Source organism: Amblyomma maculatum, unplaced genomic scaffold (assembly GCF_055883805.1).
Source record: "Amblyomma maculatum isolate TAMU_Amacu unplaced genomic scaffold, ASM5588380v1 scaffold_50, whole genome shotgun sequence".
Classification (NCBI taxonomy): Eukaryota; Metazoa; Arthropoda; class Arachnida; order Ixodida; family Ixodidae; genus Amblyomma; species Amblyomma maculatum.
The window spans coordinates 42,852-50,751 of NW_028146775.1; positions in this window are offsets into that span (position 1 = coordinate 42,852).

Genomic DNA, 7,900 nt, shown 5'->3' on the forward strand with positions numbered 1-7,900 from the left:
GGCCCAAGGTGGTTGGTGCGCAATGCCAACATTCTGAATTCGCGGCTGGATGGCTGCTGGATATACACTTTCCGTGACTACCTACAAATGATGGAGGAAATGAGGAGTCGCTAACGCTTAGTAGCAAAGAAACTGCCACGAAAAATTTTGAGGAAGCCGGCGTAGAGACGAGCTGTGCCAATGAGAACGGTACCTAATGTTTCGGCATGGTAAAGAATCCAGGGTTATTTATTTCACATGGTACCCACGCGTTTGGCACCCCCAATGGTCTGTGTGTCACTTCGGGAATTGTTTTTTTCTTAAAAATTGATATTCAGCTGATCAACATATATTAATAAAGCGCAAATATATATTTCCAGCCTTAGTTGACAATGAGAATCTCTCCAGTAAAATGTCTGCAAAATTCTTCGAAAACAAAGATGTCGTGGGAAGTAATCTATAAAGCTAAACATGAAATGGATAGTCGCTAGGGATGTCAAATGAACTATTAAAGCACAGGATTGCGAATGCGATGCAGGCAAACTGCGCTTCTTTGTATGTCAGTTTCCGCTCGGGATAGCAAATAGGACTTTTCCCTTTTCTCTTCTGTCGGTACATCCGAAGGCGCAAAACCCCGGCATCTTCGGCGAGACAAAGCTGCCAACTGTGCATGTTTTGTGCACACACGGCGGTGTAGCGAACTCAATCGACAGCCCGCCGCGCGACTGTCGCCGAAGAACTTCGCTGACTACGGGTCGTCTGCCCAATGAACCATTCAGGACGGAGCTTGACCACGCTATCACAACTGGCTATTTGGTTGCGCCGAGGCTAAGACAAAACAGCTGCGATACTTTAGCATCGATCAGCGCCGGACGCGAACTTTCGGTAGCTTCATATACGTCTCACGGCACTCCAACAACCAAGTGGCCAAATCAGCGCGCGCTACTGCCACAGCGTGGGGCTACTGAATTCGAGTTCGGCACTGAAGAAGCCTCTATCCGAGCCTGTGACATCAGCGAGGCGACTTTCGAGACCGGTGGGACCAGCGCGAACTGAGCTTATCCGTGAAATAATTGGCAGCAACTCCGCGACCGTGAGCGCATTGAGGGCTCGGCGCGGACATTGTCGGGGAAGAATCTTCCATAAACATTATGGCAGCTGTGAAGAATGGATACAGTACGAAATGAAGTTTAAATGCTAACACGTCATATAATGCGATGTTTTTTTTTTTTTTTTTTTTTTGCAACACGCGGAACAGGTGAAATTGCATTGTGTTGCTTCTTTGAAAGCGAAATAAAGATTTATTGCAATTGTAGTGCTTTTCTGTACTTTATTTATCAATGACCAACACATGTGGTGCCAGTAACTTGCAATCTGCAAGATACTGGCAACAAACTGTAGCGTTTTAAATTTAAATACGACAAAAATAAATTATCACCTATTCAGTAAATTGGCACTTTATTTACTGTATGCAGATGATATTGCAGATCCGCTTTACTCCCAACCAGCCAACAGAAATTCTTTCTACCTCAGCCAATTCTCAACAGAAGCTTCGTAACAATAATCGAAAATTGCAACTAAATGAATACCGGTTATTGTCTAGTTGATGCAAGTATTCATTATTGTCAAAGGGTAGCTTCTTCAACTCTCAATTTATTATGCTGTAAACTGTACAAGTTTGGTTTCTGGGGCACTTGTTTACGTAAACGCAACCATCCCCATGTGATCTGTGGAGTGTGTGTGATATCAGACTTGAGTCATGAATGTCATTAACGTTCCCGATTCCGAGACAGAAGACTTCACTTTTGAGATACCAAGTTTGTAGATGTACATCCTCTGTCAAATGTTTACAGCCCACCGGGTCTATACTTCTGATCCATACTATGTGGCTAGCAATGAATTCCGAGTTTTCAAACTTGCTGAAGGCAAGATTTTTCGTCCTAACCTCCCCAATGGCTAGGCCTTCCACGATTGCTGAAGAGCTTATATTATACGGCTTAAAAACAAATCCTCTGGACTCTAAATTTTTGACAAAGGCTGTACCTGTTTTACTGCACATGTTTCAGGAATGCAATTCATGCAGCTATGGCAAATTAATCGATTGATGCGACTTCTTCTATAGATGAGGTGTGTGCGATGACGATCCGCTGAGAAATGCCCAGGTTGCGCGACTAGCGACGTGAGACCAAGATAAATCAGTACAAATGGTGTTTACGTCAAACATGAAATATGTCCTCGGCAGCGGAATTAAGAAATATGTTAAAGAATTCTTGCAGCTTGTAAATGTTTGTCTTGCCGTGCGTAATTGTTAAACATCAGTTGTGTCATGTGTGGGAAGTACGAATGGGATGCTGAAAGTTGTGTGTCCAGAACACAAAAGGGGAGTCGCGGAACATGTGTATATGTTACGTGAAAATTACTTCGAAATGTTAACGCAAAAAATTCCTCTTTTATTAATATAATGGCCACTCAGTGAATTTACCAGGGTTTGAGAGAGGGTTAAACATTTCGCATTTCATGTGCCACAAATGTCAAATACTGCTATATTTTTTCCCAGAAAAGAGTGACTGTTAAATCAATTGCTCTTAAATGCTCGTAGCCCTTCCTCGCACTTTTATTTAACCGAGCTCAATTCTCAGAGTAAATCAAATCAAATTATGTTTTCGGTTAGGTGGTGCATCGACGTCCCTACAGAAGCCAGTAATTAATAGGTTAAATTCAGCGTACGAAGCAAGGCGAATAACAACTAAGCGAAGAGAAATTGTTTGAAACATAAACCCTGAATCTAGGGCTGACTCGATAGCCTCACTCGCTCACGTCTACGGCGTAGCCTTTCCATCATATTTTATGCACATGCACAGTATCTATGGGTCGCATCTGTAATTCTTATATTTGACCTCTCGTCTCTTTACATACTGATTAGTAAAAAATAGAAATCTCCCACGTAATGTGAAAAAAGGTCTACATAAATATAAAGCTCCAATTTAAACAACGCAGTGAGAACCAGCCTGCATCACCTAGGTGTGCCGTAGCTGACTCGGTAACCCTAAAGCCCGAGTAGAACTATTATCTTATCCCTCAGTAACAAAGTAGCTGCCTTATTTGAGAATACCTACGAAATGAGGCAGCTCATAATTGTTCTGAGCTTCTCTCAACTCGCAGACCAATAAGTGCTTGGTTAGGTCACTGGTTAACACCTCACCCTCTGCCAGATCCCTGCCTTTAATTTTTTTTTCTCACCACACCTACACCGATAACGCAGAAAGCAGATATTCTGTAAAATTAGGTGCTTATAACATCTCTTCTGTTTCTTGAATGTTCTCTAGGCAGCAATCAGCAGCTCCAAGCAATGAAGTAATATAACCCGTGCGAGTTAACCATAAATACGTCGATGTGCACGAGTAGCTGGCAAAACGTTTTGAATGTACCAAAATTTGATTACATTTCGGGTCATAAATTAGGCGTACGTTTCAGAAATTGAGCAAGGGTTCTTAAGGAACGCTGTAAATGCGTTATTTTGATAGCATCAAAGGCTGTACAAAGTTGAATATGACGTGGGAGCCCTGCTAAGTCCGATGCAGTCAATGAAGGACAGCCCGGTGGGCTAGACATGGGTGCTGTAAGGGGGGCCGACGTATGCCTGAAGTCGGCTGCCGACAAAAGCCCCGATGCACCCCGCTCGGGACAGATGCATCCATCTCTTGTGGACTTGCCTACATTTTTCCGCATTGCCAAATGTGCCCATTCCGCCAACTTTCCTTCATGGTCTTTGAACAGACTAGGACAGAATCTGCATGAACGTTTATTTTTTTATTTCGGTCAGATCCTGGGATAATGACATAGGACCGATGCGGATTTTACAGCGGCAGGCCGTACTTGGGCTTGCCCGCGTGTTCGCATAGGGGTCGAATATAGATGACTGATGGGAAGCCCTAGTGCAAGTTCTCCCACTGAATATTTACGGACATAATTAAGCAATTATTTTATGCATGTGTGTTTTTTCTAAAAAGTTACAATAAATTTCACAATAATTCGTATCAATAATCTAGCCTAAATGACTTCATGTACCATCTTGTTCCGGCGTTGGAGATGTGTGTTCTAAACAGTAATATTGTACTGAGAATTGCAGGCTGTCCACGGCAACCACATAAGAAGCACAGTTAGCAATGAGCATTTTTCAGCCTTTTTCGAGCAATTTGCTTAAGCGCGAGAACTAAAGCCAATGAATATTTCTAACCAACCAAATACAATGGTAACAACTCTAATAAAAATAATTCCGAATAGCACTTTAGGGCAACGTTTAATACAAATAAAGGATTGAAAGAATGTGTGCACAGTAGTATGCGGACAGTCCGGTGTTTTCAGCCCCGCTGTGGCCAATATATCACCCACAACGGCATTGATTCGGCAGCCCCATTTGGGCTAGCGCTATTTCCCTCGACAACAAGCCGCATTTACGTTGTGTTAGCAATCATTCTGAACAAATCTGACCAACATGTGGATGGGCGGGTTTATATCCCCACCAAGGCAAATGTAGGACCTGCTGCAGTTTTTGTGGGCAGTCCCAATTTTTCTGGGTACCGTTTTTGGACCTAGAGCCCACTTGCGGTTTCATCCCTTACAAAAATGCATGTAGGGTTTCTATAGAAATTCGAAAGCGTTGTGTCAATACACGCTGTTGAAAGTCTGTCGATAATCGGCAACATCTTGGATGATGCAGTGTTGACCTCTTGTTGAGCGCTTATGAAATAGTGGCCCATGTGTTTCTTAAGAGCGCTTTTGGAATTCGCGCAACTGAAATTCTGTTGATTTCAGGCTCAAATGCTTCAGAAACTCTGCAAGTGACGCTTTTTGATTTTCTGCTACCTTTCCACTCCTGAACAACAGAAAATAGTACACGACCATCGGTTTGCCAGGAGGTGATTTTCTTTAATGCAAAAGTAGTACAGTACATCTCCTAGCTGCGATAAGTCACCACATTCTATGTTCTGCCCGACCAATCAACAATCCTGTCTGATCAGTGCTGGTTAATGATAAGCATAGTGAGGCATAAAAGAACAAAACAGATCTTGATCTTTTAAGCCCCATTATACTTACTCACTCATTAACCTACACTAAACTGACTAAATTGTTGATTGGTCGAGCAGAACATAGAATGTGTTGACTGACCGCAGCAAGGATATGTGCTGTGCTACTTTTTCATTAATGTAAACCACCTCGTGCCTGCTCCTGGCTAACCATTGATCACGCAGCATTTTCTGTTAATCCGCAGCGGAAAGGGAACACAGAATAAAAAATGCGCGTTAATGAGAAAGAAGAAATATGCATCTTTGGTGAACCCATAACATGAGCTGGGTTGTTTATTTGCTTTATTTCAATTCATGTGCAAGGTATGACGCCAGGCTGTTCTTTGCGTAAAACGCTGATACGTCCGGGAACTCCTCGCATGTGATGCTGAAATAAACAATATAAATCATAATTAAGTTGCGGTATATACTAACCTAAAAATAGAGCAAAGGCATTTGTGCGCTGCTCCACGTCATAGCTGAAGAAATTTCTTGTCTAAAATGAGTTGTCACTGTCTTTCACTGCTTAGACGGCATCGACCGCCGCCTCCACAGCTCGGCAGCACTACCACATCGTTCATTTTTCCCGATAAACAATATATGCTGCCGTCAAAGATCCCATTGTGAATATAAATAGCAAAGCGCAGGTCACAAGCATTACTACCCAGAAAACTTGAAGCAAAATTACCAACTATAGGCACTAAAATGAGTGGAAACAAAAACAAACACTGCAAAAATGGCGGAGCTGCACAGATTCAATAATCCACAATGTGTGACAGAGGCATATTATGATCTCGATAATGTGTCCGTCTCAGCGCGAGTAGCGTATCGAAAGAGTACAGCACTGTGCCGAACAATCCGTCAAAAACGGTCACCGGTTAAAAAAAAGAAAGAAAATGTCGCCATTCTAGCTGACGTTCCATCGGCCCCAGCGTCCGCGTAGAGACAAGCCTCGTTCTCTCTCTCTCTCTCTCCCCCTCCTTTTTTTTTCCGACGAGGCTGGTTTGTCTGCTAGAAATATTTACATGCGAGCTTCACCTTGTAGCACACACTGTACAAGACTGGCACAAACACGAATAGGAAAAAGTAAAACACTCACCAAAGTGCAGACGCTCCCTCCGCCCGCGCTGGCTTTTCGCCTAGAATCCAAAACGCCTGCGACTGTTGAACTTCTTAAACACGTCCTGCTTGCGCAGAAGCTGCCGCCCAAGAGCGGAGTCCTCCGAAGACTTAAATTCGTACGTTCGCGCTCCAATTTGAACAAAACGATCTTCGTGATAATCACCAGCGAAAAACCTACATACGGTGCTTCGTTCACAGTGCAAGATGCGACCACGGTGGCGGGAAAACGCCAACTGAACTGGCACATCGCCGCACTCAGCGTACCCGCGTCTGCGTGCAAAGAAAACGGGGCGCAGAACAGCTTCGGTGAAAAGCCGCCACCCCCGCTGCGCGACTGCTGAAGCCAAGGTCATCTCCGTGAAAACAAACCACGGTGAAGGCAGAGAGCGGAGACCAAGCGGGAGCTACCCCTCCTCCCTCCCCCTTTTTTCCCCCCAGCCGACAGGAAGCAACCCTCGACCTCTCTGGACATGCTGGCGCCGGTCGCGGGGCACGGGGGAAGTGGGATGCGGACAGAGCAAGGCGGTGGCCGAATGTTTCTTTGAAAAGAAGAGTCGCCGTTAGAAGACGCATGCAATCTTGTTTTTTTTTTTCTTCTTTTTTTTTTCATACGCGAATGTTTTTGCTATGCGTGTTAACTCTATAGTATGCGTGGGATCAATCCGTGATTATTAGAACCCCTCAATGTTTAAAGTGACTTCATTTTAGCATGGTGTCCACTAAGAAAGGAAGGAAAAGAAAAAAATAACAGTAAAATTCTCCAAAGACATACAGCGGTGGAGGATTCCAGTACAGACTGCACCTCATTTTGCGGCAAAAAGCTACGGGCAAAAATACCTATGCTTGGGCAGAATGTCAGACCCTGAAGCATATATATAGTGAACTTTGGAACTGGTTTAAAAAAGCTCTGTCCTGCCCTACATGGTAGGTTCAATCTAGGATCCTGTTTGGTAGTATGATGACTCACTGAACTTGTTTATGATAAATATAAAATATGTCCTACCACTAAAGTTACCTTCTGCGACATACAGAAGCTGATCCATTACGGATTCTGATTGACATTCAACGATGTATTTGCATTATTAGTGGAGGCTTTGCCATCATGAAGTTTTTAGGGCATATTTTCCCTGTGTTGCGAAGCTTGAGCTAAGTGTGCACCGTTAATATGTACTTTTATATAACATGAACGAGCACGCAACTGCATGCTGCTCTTATATTTATTTCCGTTTGCAGAATGTGGCCAATAGTTGATTACTAGTGAGACCAAAAATTCATAACGAAATTGTCACATCATGCTCTTATCATTTGTGCCTAAAACTACTTAAAAACATGGGTCAGCATGAACAGTACACGCTAATTGTTCGTGAACGTTGAAAACTGACAACAAAAAGCACATAGAAAAAAATTGCACAAAAAGTCTATTGGGTAGAACACAATGAAAATTCTGTTGGCCCTGTAAAGATTGCATTCAGCTGGGGTTGAATGTCTATCGAAATTCAGTAAATTCAAAAGGCGGTCAATAATCCAACAATAGAGTTTCAAAACTCATTTTTGTAAGGGATGTGCCTTCAGGTTCCCTACAAGGCACCCATTGTGGTATCATGCGGGCACGCCCGCTTTCCAGCCCCATTACTTTCGATGTAGGACCTAATGCAGTTTGGCTAAGCCTGCCTCATTTGAGCTTCCTGATGGCTTGCCCACATTGAGCTCTGATTCATATTCCTCCTGCCCTC